The 14247-nt window shown below is 41.9% G+C and overlaps 1 protein-coding gene across 14 annotated transcripts in view; it reads right to left on the bottom strand.

The window, feature by feature from the left end:
- The window catches only part of Clasp1 (cytoplasmic linker associated protein 1), a 245378-nt gene that overhangs the window by 174737 nt on the left and 56394 nt on the right, over positions 1-14247 (bottom strand). The gene's annotated exons all lie outside the window — the stretch shown is intronic.

The raw sequence follows: 14247 nt of genomic DNA, 5'->3' as shown, positions 1-14247 counted from the left end.
GTGCCTTCTATGTTTGATCTCCAGGATCTGTCTCTCCCTAGTAACCTAGTAATCAGGATTAAGTCTCATTCATGACAAAACTTCTCAGGAAAGAATCACTTGCTGTAAAACCTATCCTAAGATCCTTTCTCCCTTACCCTGGAAAGGTTACTGCAGTGCAGTGTACTGACCTCATGCGACCACTGTCAAAAGGAAAACTCAGACAAAACAGTAAGTATTTGGACTAAAATATAGGCAAGTAAATCCAGCCTTCTGAAATATTGGGCTTCCTAAATCCCTAAATACAATGTATTTCAGGGAGTTATGGTTTGGTTTGGTTTGGTTTGGTTTGGTTTGGTTTGGTTTGGTTTGGTTTGGTTTTGAGATAGGTCCTCTAGATTGCCAGATGGGGCTCAACTCTTGGGGTTTAAGTGATCCTCCTGCCTCAGCTTCAAAATACCAGAATTACAGGCACACACGCAAGACTCTGGAGTGCAAGGTTTATAGGAGGAAACAAACAAAAGGTTACTATGGTTACTATTCCCTCATGCGGAAAACCATCAGTTTCCTCTCTTGTCTGGCATATGCAAACTGTCCCAGAGAAGCAGCCCACCGACTTTCCTCTATCTCCTTAGAGTAAGAACTAAGCTAGACACAGCACAGGAGCCAGGCAGACAATCTGCCTTCAAGGTCTGATGTGACTACCTGCTCTGCTGCGATGAGTAAACACTTGATACAGAGCATGAGTCCCTCCAAGGATTAAGGGCAAGAATTCAAAATGCTCAGGAAAGGCCTTAACATCTTTCACATCCTGTCCTGAATTCTGCTTTTCATTGATCTGTCTAGTCATCCAGCAAAGAACAACTAACTTCAATGCCACACTGGGCTAGATTCACAGCGATGGCAAACCTTTTAGAGCTTTCAATTGATATAAACAGCACACTGCAGAAAGCATACAATAGGTTTGTCATCCCTGGGCTAGAACATAAACAACTATTTCAACACTGACAAGACTCCTTTTACTCCCTCCATACAAAAGCATGAGTAGAACACTCAACTGCTCTTTTGAGTAGTTTCAGATAAATGTAATTTGGAAACTTTCCCACTTTGCAGCTACCAAATTCTTCAATTATTTACAAGGGGATCAATGCAAGCATAGAAACACAACAGGTAAATTTCACTTAAGCTGAGCCTTTGTCCTCTAGGGTTTTGTTACAGTTCAGACTTTTGTTTCTAAGCTTCTTCATTCAATGACATGGGTGGGTACAGGGGATCCTCTCCTTCCTTTTTGGACTGTATTCTTCCAGAATCTGGAAAGGAAGTCACCTGTCTTTTGGGACCTTGGTTCCTTCACCTGTACAGTGACATGGTTCTAGAACATTTTTCATGCCTCTTTTTGAAATGTTATATGAGCATAACTGTGAGTCACGATGATGGTTCCAACCAAGGCCAAACTCAATACAGGGCTTTCACTTCCCCAGAGGCACCGGCAGAGCCTCCAGGGTTCTGAGAGGGGGCACTCCCTCCCTACCTGGCTTCACTCCTGCTGGGTGTGAGTCCTCCTCTCTAGTGGAGGCTTCGTACCCTACCTGCCTTCACTTTCCTCTCCCTTCTCTTACCTATAACCACCACATGCCAGACCACATCACATCCACATCGGCCAGCCCTGGACTCTATCCCATAGTGTTCACAAAGCAAGCTGTCCAGTGCTAGGCAGGAGGCTGGAGAACACTGTCTCTTAGAGAGGACAGAAGTGGGGATCATGCACACATAGCTTTGTCCTCCCTTAGGAACTATCACCAGCAACCTGCTTATTGGTTCAAAGGTCCAACACCTTTTCTGGGGCCCAGGGAAGATTTGAGAAAAACTGTAACCCAAGTTTCTACCCTACCCCAGGCTGAAGTTATAAGTGTTGGGAAAGAATATGCACATATATGGAATCAAACCCTGAAGGATCAGAAAGGAAATGGCAAATCCATTCTTGTACAGTCCAGCTGTTCTAGGTAGCACACTATCATTTTAGCCTTCCTAATAAAGATGCTTTACTTTAAAGGAAGGAAGAGAAGAGCAAGAGAGGGGAAAAGGGGAGAGGAAGGGAGATGGGGAAAAATGAAAGGAAGGAAAGAGACAGATAAAGCAAAGAGATCCTGTCAAAGACAAGTAACAGTTCAAAAGAAGCAGGGAGACTCAGTCAGAAACCTCTCTTCAGAGCTGTGCCCCTCCATTTCCATTCCAGAAGTTCATGCATGCTTTCAAACACACAATGAACAACGGTCTTGCAAAAAACAGAAATAAAAAATGATGCATGCCTATACACTTTATCAAATTCTCTTATAAAAATAAGCTGATTTGTTCTGCACAAAAAACTTAAAAGGTAGGACAAAGAAATCAAAATGAATTGCCCACTCTAATTGCTTCTAACCTCCAACCTCTTGGAAAACAAAAAGGCCCTAAGAACTGAGAATAAACTCTCAGTTCAAGCCAGCTTCTTTTGTAATACCTTCTACTGCTCTCTAATGATGATTTCAAATTTCAAAAGTAAGCTGTACAGTACAGTAAGAATCCCATCTTAAGAAGAATGATCAAGGGATAGAGTAAAGTTCATGACAGAATTATTTCAAATGAAAAATTAACTGGTCAGCTAAAGGCAATGAGGTAAAACAAAGAGGAAACACTGCCCACTCCTCTATACATAAATGTTCCATTTTAGAAACCACAATACACTGGTCAAGCACTGGACAATCTCATAGTATGATTTTAAAATGGTCTGATTTCAAGCCAGGCACAATGGCACATGCTTGTAATCCCAGCATTCAGGAGGCTGAGACAGGAGGATCACAAATTCAAGGCCATCCTGGAATACATACCAAGACCCTAGATAGACAGCCAGACAGACAGGTAAATAGATGTATGGAGGTTTGATTTCCATAATTAAGAGCTTTTCCCTAACTTAGAATTGCTGAAGAATTACTGCAGGTTTTAGGCAGAAGGGATGTTGGCCATCACTCTGCGTTCAGTTTACCCTGTTTCAGCCACAGACTTATTAATTACCTACTCATGCCCGAGGCTGAGGACTCCAGAGCCAGCCCTTTCTGTAGCACTATCTTATCTTGTCAGGGCTAAAGAAAGTTAGGAATCACAAGTCAAAACCATACCAGGCTGGGCGTGGTGGCTCATGCTTGTAATCTCAGCACTGAAGAGGCTGAGGCAGGAGAACTGCTGTGGGTTCGAGGGCAGCCTAGGCTACAAAGTGAGTTCGAGGCCAGCCTGAAGATAGGAAAGCAAGTACACACTCTTATGAACCTCTGCTCCACACAGTCCATCAAAACGACAGAAGCACAGAAGACTGCCCTCCAAACAAATGCAAAGGGTCAGCAGACAGGGAGAACCCAAAAAGCCATCAGCAGATGGAATTTTTCTCCCAACACTGTGTGAGAAGAGAGAGAAAGCCACAACTCAGAATATGCTCCCTGGGGGTGCAGTGGGCCTGAAAGCCCATCCACCTGGCCCCTAATAAGCGTTCGGCTTCTATGAGCTGCTGTGGAGCAAGCGGTATACACTGGGATAAGCAGAAGGATGCAGGTAGATGAGGGGCTTCCAGGCAAGAGGACAGAGGTGTGTAAACAGGGGAAGACTGGAAAGGATGGTCTACGAACAGGCCAGGCTGGGTCTCTTTGCACATCAGGCACAATTCGTGTGTGTGTGTTCAGTTATTTGCTTTCCACCACCAGACTAGGGGTAAGGAACTGAACCACTCATCACCCACACTGGGGGACACTAAGGCCCAAAGAGGTATACCAGGACAAAATGCATAACCAGGGACTGCCCCGGGCAAAGTGCACAGGCACTCCTTAGGCGCAGGCCCTTCAGGCTGGAGCCTTTCGTGGCACTCTGCTCTGCATTCCCAAAGCAAATCAGGCTCCCAGTAAAGGCTGGATGAACAACAGATGTGATCACTTTCTTCAGTCATCCTCAACTTGCCACAGCAACCTGTGCGTTATTCCTACAAGAACTGCATTGCTACACAACTCCAGAAGGACTGTCACCGCCTTACAAGCAGTTGTAAAAGAAGAGGTACTTTGCTTAATTTAAAACAAAAACAAAACAAACCTTCCTCTAACTGAGCTTTGAAATGAACTTCCTCCAAACCCAGTCAGCCGAAGCTCTACCCTGAAGCCACTTTCCCACTGACCTCGCTGTGACCTTGCGTGTTCGTCCCTCCCTCAGCAGGGGAAGCCTGTCAGAATCCTGAGAGCTGCAGCAACAGCTGATGCCCCATGCTGGTAGCCAAGAGCTGTCTTCACAAGACTGCTACAACTCTGGCCACTACTTGGCAAAGTAATTCAAAACAAAGATCAGCAGGCATGACCTGCACACTCCAGGTTCGACGCTGACAGCACTGCTGGGAGGCTGTGTGCACAGTGGGAGAAGGAAGGCCCCTAATACACGCGCAAGTCACCTCTGTCTGGATCAGTCTACTGTAAGCATCCTTAGGGAAAGTATTTTTTAAAGCCCTGGGATCTGTCTTTTTTCTCAGGAGGAAATGTCCCAAGAACACAGTGCAATTTCTTGCAGCATGCTCGGGGAAGGCCAGAAATAAGTATGCAGCAAGAGCTGGCACTGGGCTCAAACCCACACTCCCTCCTGAGATTAACAGCTGTGGGTCCTATTAATGGATCTCTAGCACCCTTCTTATATTTCACTGATTTAATCTAAGCTATCAAAAAATTCTACTAAGACTGGGCCATAAAAGTGCAGGTGGTTCTGAAGCAATCCACTCAAGGTCCTCCCTCAGTGGAGGGATAGGTGTAGGGGTGCAAAAAGTGAAATGAGGACATCTGTGGGACCACTGGCTGGGCCTCAAAGCATTTTGCATTTCTTGGGTCCCAACACCAAATCACATTCCAGATGTCTAATATGAGTACTTACTTTTATATATCCTGGAATGCTCTATGAACACCTCAATCATATCACACTATAATGTTTTGTTGTACTACACCATCATCCCCTAATATCCATAGGGGATTGGGCCTAGTACCCGCATGAGTACCAAAATTTGTGGATGCTCAAATCCCATCTACAAAACGGCACAGCATTCGCACATAACCTATGCAATCCTATATTCTCCAAATTCTCTCTAGATTACTAATAATACAGCATAAATGTTATATAAACAAGTAGTTATACTATACAGTTTAGGGGATAATGACAATGAAAACAAGTCTGTACATGTTTGGACAGATGCAGTTTTTTCCTAAACTTTTTCAGTTAGAGGCTGGTTGCATCTACAATCATAGAACCTGCACATACAGAGGCCTGTACTCTGAGTTATACTAGCTTGTAAAATGTAAGCATTTGGTGCAAAGGCTTCTCTCTTAAAAGGCTATTTTCAAGTAGAACCATGACAGAGCCAAAGAGGTATCATCTATAAGTATAATACCTCTGATGACTGCTGACAGGGCTTATTAGGCCAAGGAGATTCAAAGTTCCAAAAGAGAAGGCATTTTAGAGACAAAAAAATCAATTCATTTTAGTGGGGATTTATTGTGTGCAAAGCATAACTCAAGTCTTAAATTACTTTCAAGAGCCACTAGTAACTTTGGTAGTGATAAGTGCACTGCAATGTCAAATGCTCAAGCTATTATCCAACTTTTCCTCAACATTTAAATAATTTATTGCTAACTTGCAACATCTCATCTCAATGAACTATTTCCTAGCCACCTCTTATTTACACCCATGTTGGCTAGGACACAGTAATTTTTTAACTCTCCAAAGTAAAACACCCTGGGGACCTACTCAAAAACATTCAATGAACCCTCTCAGCATGCTTAAATCCAGCTGGACTGCCTTGGCACAGTATCCAAGGCCCAACACCAATATATCTTTCTAGGAAGCAGAGTTCAGAAGAATTTCAGTTCTGAACACTGCCCAACTTCAGGTGACAGTTCTACCACTTACCTTCACTTATTAAAGGAGAACTACAGTAGCAGCTAACAAGATGATTGTGAGGATGAAGTGAAATCATCTGCCTAAAACAGCTCAGCACAGGCCTGCTACACAGAATTCTTTGATGAACATTAGCTATTTTTGTTATGCCCTGCTCCATCCACTCACTGAACAAATATTTGAGTAATGCTATGGGCAAGCACTGTCCTAAGTGTTCAGCTTACAGACCGAACAAAATACAACCCTGTGCTCCTGTCCTCCTCCTTGTAAATGGGTGTGAAGGACCACCTGGATGGCTCTCCATGAAAGAAGAGCAATTATCTCCATTTTGGCTAAACCTGGCCCTATTTCCACGTACTGATATGTACAGAGCTGGCTAGGACTTTTCCTTATCCCTTCAATTCGCTTTAGGCTTTATGCAGTGCAAATCAGTCCAACTGATATGTAGTCTTTGAAGTAAGGTGACAGGGCAGTATTACCCTACCCCCATAACTCCCCCCAAAAACACATGTGAGCCAGGAAGGATGGAGATCCCAATGTACGCTGGGATCAGCCTCAACATAAGAGGCTATGATTTCCCAGGGGATAAAAAATTACACATCAGAGCTGAAGCACCAACCCCAAAACATTATGTACTACCTCAATTGTGTTATGCATATTATTCATACTGCATATTGCAGAGGCGATTTCAGGCCTCCTGCCTAGCCCAGCTCACACCACTTATGTACTTCCCACCATTCTCACAGTCACTCATCCTCAAGCTACTCCCTTCTTCGTGAATTAATAAAACCCAGGTTCAGCCCTGGGTCAAGGCCTTTGTTCTGGTTGGCCATCACCCTAGCTGGACTTAGGACCCCCTTGGCTCCCCACAACTACAATTATGCCTTAGTGTCTTTAGTCTCGCCATGGGTTGCACTAGAAATGGCAGGCTAGAATCAACTTGTTAGAATTCAAGTAACTTTTCATGGGATTACAAATACAAACTTTCCAGACAGTGCCAAATCCGGAAAGGGCCCTCTATAAATGGGAAAAGGCAGCAAACCAGGGATTCACCACTGGTGAGCATGACCCAGCCCATTCCAGATGCCACAGCTTTGCTCATACCCTATGTCCACCTGGAATGCCCTTCTACCTGCCAAAACCTTGCCTGTTTTTTTAAAGTACAGCTCCAGGGTCACCACTGCCAGAAGCTTTTGAGAGAATAGAAACCTGGATTCCAGCACCCTATTCCTATTTTTCCTGTTAACTGGTTAGCTGTAACGTCACCAACAAGCCCTCTTAGGTAAACCACATCTACTCTGCTATAACCCCTGGTTTAAAGGCAAGGAATATCCTTCTCTTCTAAACTACCCAGGGACATCTTACCTTTTAAAAAAATTTTATAAAATGGATAAATAAGTCTTTAACTTAATTATCTTCTCCTCACTGTATGTTTATAAAGGAGCCCAAAGAGAAATCTGTAGAATAAAGAAGTACTAAGAAAAAAGAAAAAGAAAAAAGAAAAAACTTTGGCCCTCAGAGAATTCTAGAGCTCAATGATTTCTTTGGCTATGAGTAACTATTTTTGTCTTCCATGATGGCGTTGGTAGCTGGCAGAATTTTGGTGGACTGGTGAATTTGTAATACTTACATGGTTTTACACCCACAAAACAAAAACAGAGAACGATTAAGGTCTTACAGACTTTCAGGGTTTCATCAGAGATGCCCAATTTTAATGTATATCAGAAATCTCTTGGAATTAAAATTTCTGGTGCAAGTCAGGAAGGTAAAAATCCCAGAACAGACTGGAGGGATTTGACCATTCATCCAGGACCTTGGCCTGGTTGGTGTGCGCTGTGATCTCAGGCTCTGGGCCAAGTCAGAAACAGCTCACTAAGCCCAGTCGGAATGGCTCAGCGCAACTCCAGAGCTCACAACCAGCGTTCTGCCAAACAGGGTCAGCGAGGCCAAGCTCCTTCCTCTGGAGACCCTGAGGGCAGTCAGGACCCGCACACCAGAGCAGGGCAGCATGTGGCTTTCAGAGCCTCCCACCCTCACACAGGGACAGTCCAATAGGATGACAAATGACCCTTAGAGAAAACAAACTGCCTTTGATTTCAGATAAGGAATATGCTGTATTCTAGTTGGGCAAAAGAACACATGAAAGCAAGTAACCATAACAACTTGAGCAAAACTTCCCAGCAATAAACAAGTAAGAGGCTTGCAGCTGAATGAGGGGATATGTCCACCTGAATATAGGTCCTTCTAGATAGCTGAGAACTGATTCCAAATGTCTGAAATTTCCATTCAGCTAATGGAAATCTACTAAAATTACTAGATATAGCCATTGCAGAAAACATTCTAGAATATGGCTTTCCTAGCCATGAAAAGGGCCTTAAGATCACGTCCTAAAACCTGAAAGGCCAGTTTGGCTAAGCATATGCAGCAGCAAGCATGGAAATAAGGCCAAGAGACAGATATGGCTAGGCTATGGGCTAAAGGTCATCTGCCCTGTAAGGCACAGCTTTAATTCTCAGTATACCAGGAAGCCATGAGAAAGGGTTAGGCTGACAAGAGATGAAATCTGATTTATGATTTTAAAAGATAATTCTGAATGCTCCACGCACTGGAGGCTCACCATGGCTGACCTTTTTATACCACGTTGACATGACAGTACCTCATAACAGTTAAGAGTACAGTCTGGACCTACACTCCGTCACTTACTACCTGTGTAACTTGGAGAAAATTATTTCCTCTGTGTGCCTCAGTCTCCTCATCTGTAAAATGGGAATAAACAACAATATCTCCCAGTTGCCATTTTAGTTTAAAGGCAAATACACAAAAGAGTAAGTAGGGGAGGGATAGAGGAAGGGAGGGAAGGAGGAAGGAAAGACAAAGGTATTTAAGTGTCTAAATGTTATTAATAACTCACATACTTCTTTCCCAGAATCCTCCAGCATGTTAGTCTCCTCCTTCCCCCTCACTCCCTTTCCAGCACCCCCATGAGAGAGGAAATGGATAATTTGTAAAATCTTGTTAATAAAGTAAAACATTTCCTTCCTTTTTGTTATGGAGGCTACCACTACCGTGAAAGGGAGACATATATCCAAAATGTGGACTAGCACTTTGTGCTCTACTCAGTGGAACATTGTTGCTTAAAGATAAAGGCAATCTTCTGTTGGCTCGGAAAGGCTTTCCTGCTTAAAGTGAGAAAGAGCTCTGTGGCTAAAGTTATTCATGCTGAACATCTGAGCAATGTGGTAGAGTCCCACATGCCTGATTATTCATTTTCTAACAGCTGCAGACAGAATCTAAGGAACTCTTAATGATCCATGGGGCTTCTAGCCTGCCATGCGTTCCCTGCTACAAAGAGCACACAGATTTCAGTACAGTCAGGAAGCCCAGCATCCCCTTCAGAAGGAGCTGGGGATATAACTGCATCCTTATTTCTTCTACAATGCCAAAATTTTACTTTATGTTGTTAGATTTCCTCCTTTACTGGGATCTTATACGATGTAGTTTCATGGCTTCTCTATTTGGAATACTCTGGGAACAAATCACAATTCAAGTCCTTCAATTGCTAACAATGGTTAGGATGAATGCCAAGACATTCATCCAACTAATAATACTCATTTTCCACATTTACTGGCTAGGAAGGAAACAAGAAATATTCTTGTCTGATTCCCAGGAATCTGCCTCCCTCTCTCATACCTCTCTCCACTTCATCCTCAAAAACGAAAGTCACGTATGAGATCTGGATGCCCCTTACACCGTGCAAAGTGCAGTATATAAGAGAACACTGCCATGGGTGATAAAAGGAATTTACCAACAGTGAAAGAGTATAGAAAAATTTACGTGTTGATTGATAACACTGAAAGGAACTGTGAGCTAGTCCAAGAGAAGACCTTACCATAAGGGTGAAAGGCTGAGATTTTTACATTTGACTTTAACATGAGATCTGGACACATCATCTCACCAATGCTCTCATCAGGTCATGGGGGTTCTGTTGTCCATTCATTTCAGTTCTAAGGACAGCAGGTATTGTTTGAAGACTGACATAATATTTCTATTCAACAGGGCCCAGTGCCCTTGGCATTGCTAGAAACAGTTCCTCCGGGTAAAATTAATTGACAAATGCGTAAAGACTGACTTATGTTAGTGGTCAAGAGGCTCAAAATAAAATATGTTTGTACTTGAAAGGGACTTTTGACCTATTGGGATTGAAGAAATGGTATTCCTTAAGACAAGACAAGCAGTTAGAACATCCAGTAATAATATGTAGATTTCTTTTTAAATATATTTGTATGTGTGTGGTTCATAGGCGTGACTTATAAGTAGAAGGTTCATGTTTTGTAGACTCACCACTCACCAGCAATGGGGCCTTTAAAAAAAAAGGTAAAATAACCATGACACTCCACATATTCCCCCCCTCCCGCCCCCGCCCCGACATTTAGAAAAGTCAATTCACTGACGAGATGTTGTTGTCGATCTTTGCCTACTTCCTGCTAAGAAGGGATGAAGTGGAAGCCCAGCATTTGTTTTGCTGAACTGCTAGTTGGGAGAGAAGCGGGCATACATTTAGGCTGTTTGTCTAAATAGGCAGTCATCATTGTTAAATAAAACTATGATCTGTGGTTCTCAGTTGGCATGCAGCACAAGAAAACCTAGAAAGTACAAACTAAGATAAGCAGTTAAAGTACCAATATCAGTACAACAATGATCTCTATCATGAAAAGCTGTTTCCACTATGTGAAGCCTGAACACCAATTCCATATTCAGTGTTTAAATAGGGGGTAGCATCAGACACAACTTAAACTCGTTGATGGGGATCTGTAACTGCAGAAAACATTATTTGACCTGTCAGAAAAACAAACATAGACTTTGATGGATTGTAACCTGGTGAAGAGAAAATGCACAAGCATATTAAACAGAAGTATACCTGTGAAAAGTTGATTATGTTCGGTCAGGCCTGTTAGATGATGCTTAAATTCACTCAGGATAAACATGATTTTTGGCAAGACTTCTGTGGCAGTTATCATCAGGCACTTATAAATAAGAACCATTTTTAAAATCTCTGGGATGGATTTTTCTTTTGGGAGGGCTGACACAAGTGACTGCATCATGATTTTAACAGCTCTCATGCTTTCCTTATATCCCTCCTTGTCTTTGTGAGCTTCTCTGAAAATATCGCCGATCAATCACTGTTTCCATCGTCCCTTTTGGCCAAAACGTTGGTCTAAGTCTTTTAATAGCCACAGTCTTTTAAACCATCTTCTCTGGTCCCACACTGAATGTGGGGCGGGGGTGACATTGTAGAGTCAGTGTTAAAAGCCCCTTTTTAGTCATTTTTGAGCAACAAATAGGTTCTCAAAAAGTAGTTCCTAAGCCAAGTTTACTTGTAGTCCATTGCTAAGTTTGATTTTTGTTTTGTGTTAGTCAATACCTCAAAACAACATGGGATCAGATCTGTTTTGTTTTGTTTTGTTTTATTGTTCAGACCTCTTTAAGAGTTGTACTTCTGTAGAATTTCAATAGACAAGTTACAAAGTTTTAAGAGGAAAGGATAAAATAAAACCAACCAGAGCAAAAGAAATTTAGCATCCGTACAATTCTGAGTCTTTTCCATGAATCTGATTACAAAGGCTTTAGATAAGAATCAAAACGGTGGCTATTAAAAGACTTAGAACAGTCATGGTTTCACTTCTGATGAGTTTAGTAATTGACAAGAAAAATTAGTTTTTAAATTTTATATAGCATTTAAGATTAACAATGACTGTTATATCAGGACCAATGAGTTCTCTTTTTTCACAGATATATTTCCTAGGTGATTATATTTAATCATTTGATTGTCAAAGTCTCATTACCTTTAAAAAAATTTCCATAGGTGAAATTACTGACAAAAATCAAAGTATTATACAGCTAAGCTAGGTAGAAATGTTATAGGCAGTCAGAAAGGGCTGGGCCCTCAAGGGAGTCAATGCACAGGATAAAAATACATTACACCTGGGGCAGGAGGCGCATCTGTTGGAGGCCAGGCCTCAAGATAAAGACACAATGACCAGGCCTCCCTGCCTCCCCAAGAGATAAACAATAAATAAGCATTAACATCAGTCACACTAGTGAGTGGCTGAAACCCCGATTCATCTCTTCCTAAAAGGCCCTGGTTCTTTCCAGACACACTTGCTACATGACCTGCTTCCCCACTGCAGCACTATTACCTAAATGCTAAACTCATAATCTTATTGGTTGGTCATAGTTTTGTCCTGTGTTGCACCCACCTCGTGATTTTACATCCACCTCGTAATTTTGCTTTATAAAACTCCCTCTGTAAAGTGGGATCTGCAGCAAGCCATTTTCTGGGTCCTCTCCTGGGCCCTCTCCTGTCTCTCTCAGGTGTCTCTCTCAATAAAATTTCCAGGGGCTGGGGATTTAGCTCAGTGGCAAAGCGCCTGTCTGGCAAGCGCAAGGTCGTGAGTTCGGTTCCCGGTACCGGAGAAAAACCAAAAAAAAATAATAATAATAAAATTAAATTAAATTAAATTAAATTAAATTAAATTTTCCTACTCTTACCCTCTGTTGTTTCTTAAAATTCCTTCTTTGAGTTTGTGGAACATAAACTCAGTGTATTGGACATCTAGCATGTTGGGCGTTACATTTATTTCCCCTAAATCATTTGGAGGTTCAACTGAGATAATTGGAAAGAGGAAACAGTTTGCTTTTCTTTCATGGATTCTAGATTGTTACTCATTTAGGTAATCAAAAGTTGTTGCTTGTCAACTGCTTACACTTTAAACTTTTATGTCTTGTCATTCCTTTACACACTGTCTTTGTTAAAATGATGATAAATTTAAATTGAGAACATGGGAAGATTGTGGTGTTTCCTTGACGGCACATTTTACTTTTGTAGGCAAGATCTTGTATTCCTGTTTCGTACATGCTGCATTTGGACTCGCTAGTTGCTACACTGAGTAGCTTGACCCGTTTGATTTGTTAGACAACAGTGCTAGGAAAGGTAATGTTAAAGCGTCTCTTAGTAGACTTTAATATTAAAATGTGAATTTATAAAATCTAGTGTATATTTAGAAAATGTAGATGCCTTTTAATAAATCATGGGACTCCATCTGCCAGTAAACAGGAACAGGCTGGCAGCCATTTTGGAGGACAGGCTTCACTGGGACAGTCTGGCCTGATCCCCCTCTACACTTTAGAGGGGATGTCGAGCCTATTCCGCCTCAGTGTCCTTTCTGGTCTCTCTACCACCGGTAAGGAGGCAATCTTAACTCTTGAGATTCCCCATTCTCGCCTTTCCAGGCTGAGAGTATAACAAATTGGACAAATTGTCTCAATAACTCACCGTGAGCATGAAAAAAAAGACTTCCTTTTTATGATCTCATTTCTCATCTTTTCCTGTCACTCGGTACTTTCCTTTTTTGAAGGCATGTTTCTGTTAAAGATTAGAGAAAAAGAAACTCTAAACTGTCTCAATGTTCCCCTCCCATCCAACAAATAAGAACTTTTAAGCTGGGCCCATAGAAAATGAACATTTGTTAAAGCCAAAGACAGGAAAATACTTTCACTAATGTGTAAGTTGTAGCTGCTGGACAAAGGGTACAGGTTTTAACCCGTGAGCTTCATAAGTGTGTTGCTAAGGAAGATTACCTAGGTGATTAGGCAGACAGCACAAATGTCTAGGGAACATCTTTCCCCTAGGGTCCAGGTAGGATTTTTCTGTTACTTGCCTCTATCTATCTCTAGAGGTGATCTCTTTTACAAGTTGGGAGGTGCTCCAACCACTTCCAATTTATCCTTTGATTTTGTTTTTTCTTCACACTCTTTCAAAGAATTGAAAAGCAGTTGTTCAAATCTCTTGATTATTCGTTTAATTTTGCTTCCAATGCTTCCTTCTTTAACCATGACTGTTACAGTTGGAAGCAACTGTATCTTGTGCTTTTGAAAACACATATTGGAGTTAGAGATGTGAGTTCCCAGAAAACATAGGGATGCACCTTGATATGGGTGGCTAGTCCAGCCGGACTTTATTCTAGTCACTCTTCAGACAGTAGCCACCTACTCTGGAGCAGGTCACCTCAGGGCATGCCTTGAAGGATATTAAAACCAAGTAGAGATTTAAAGGGATGCCTCTTTCTTCTCTTGTGTTACTGATGGGGAACTCAGTGTCAAATTCACTTACTCCTTCAGAAATTGTTTAACCCTCATACATAAAAAAGTGGTGTTTAATATTTTTCTACACCCACACATAGCCAACCTACCCCTTAGAGCAAAATGGAATGTAAAGAGAAGTATGGATTATGATGCTATTTCACAACTAGAATTGTATTGTAA

This window comes from Chinchilla lanigera, unplaced genomic scaffold (genome assembly GCF_000276665.1).
Source record: "Chinchilla lanigera isolate Chin_1 unplaced genomic scaffold, ChiLan1.0 scaffold00058, whole genome shotgun sequence".
In the NCBI taxonomy this organism is placed as follows: Eukaryota; Metazoa; Chordata; class Mammalia; order Rodentia; family Chinchillidae; genus Chinchilla; species Chinchilla lanigera.
The sequence above is the reverse complement of the archived record's forward strand: the minus strand, read 5'-3'. Positions and strand labels throughout refer to the sequence as shown.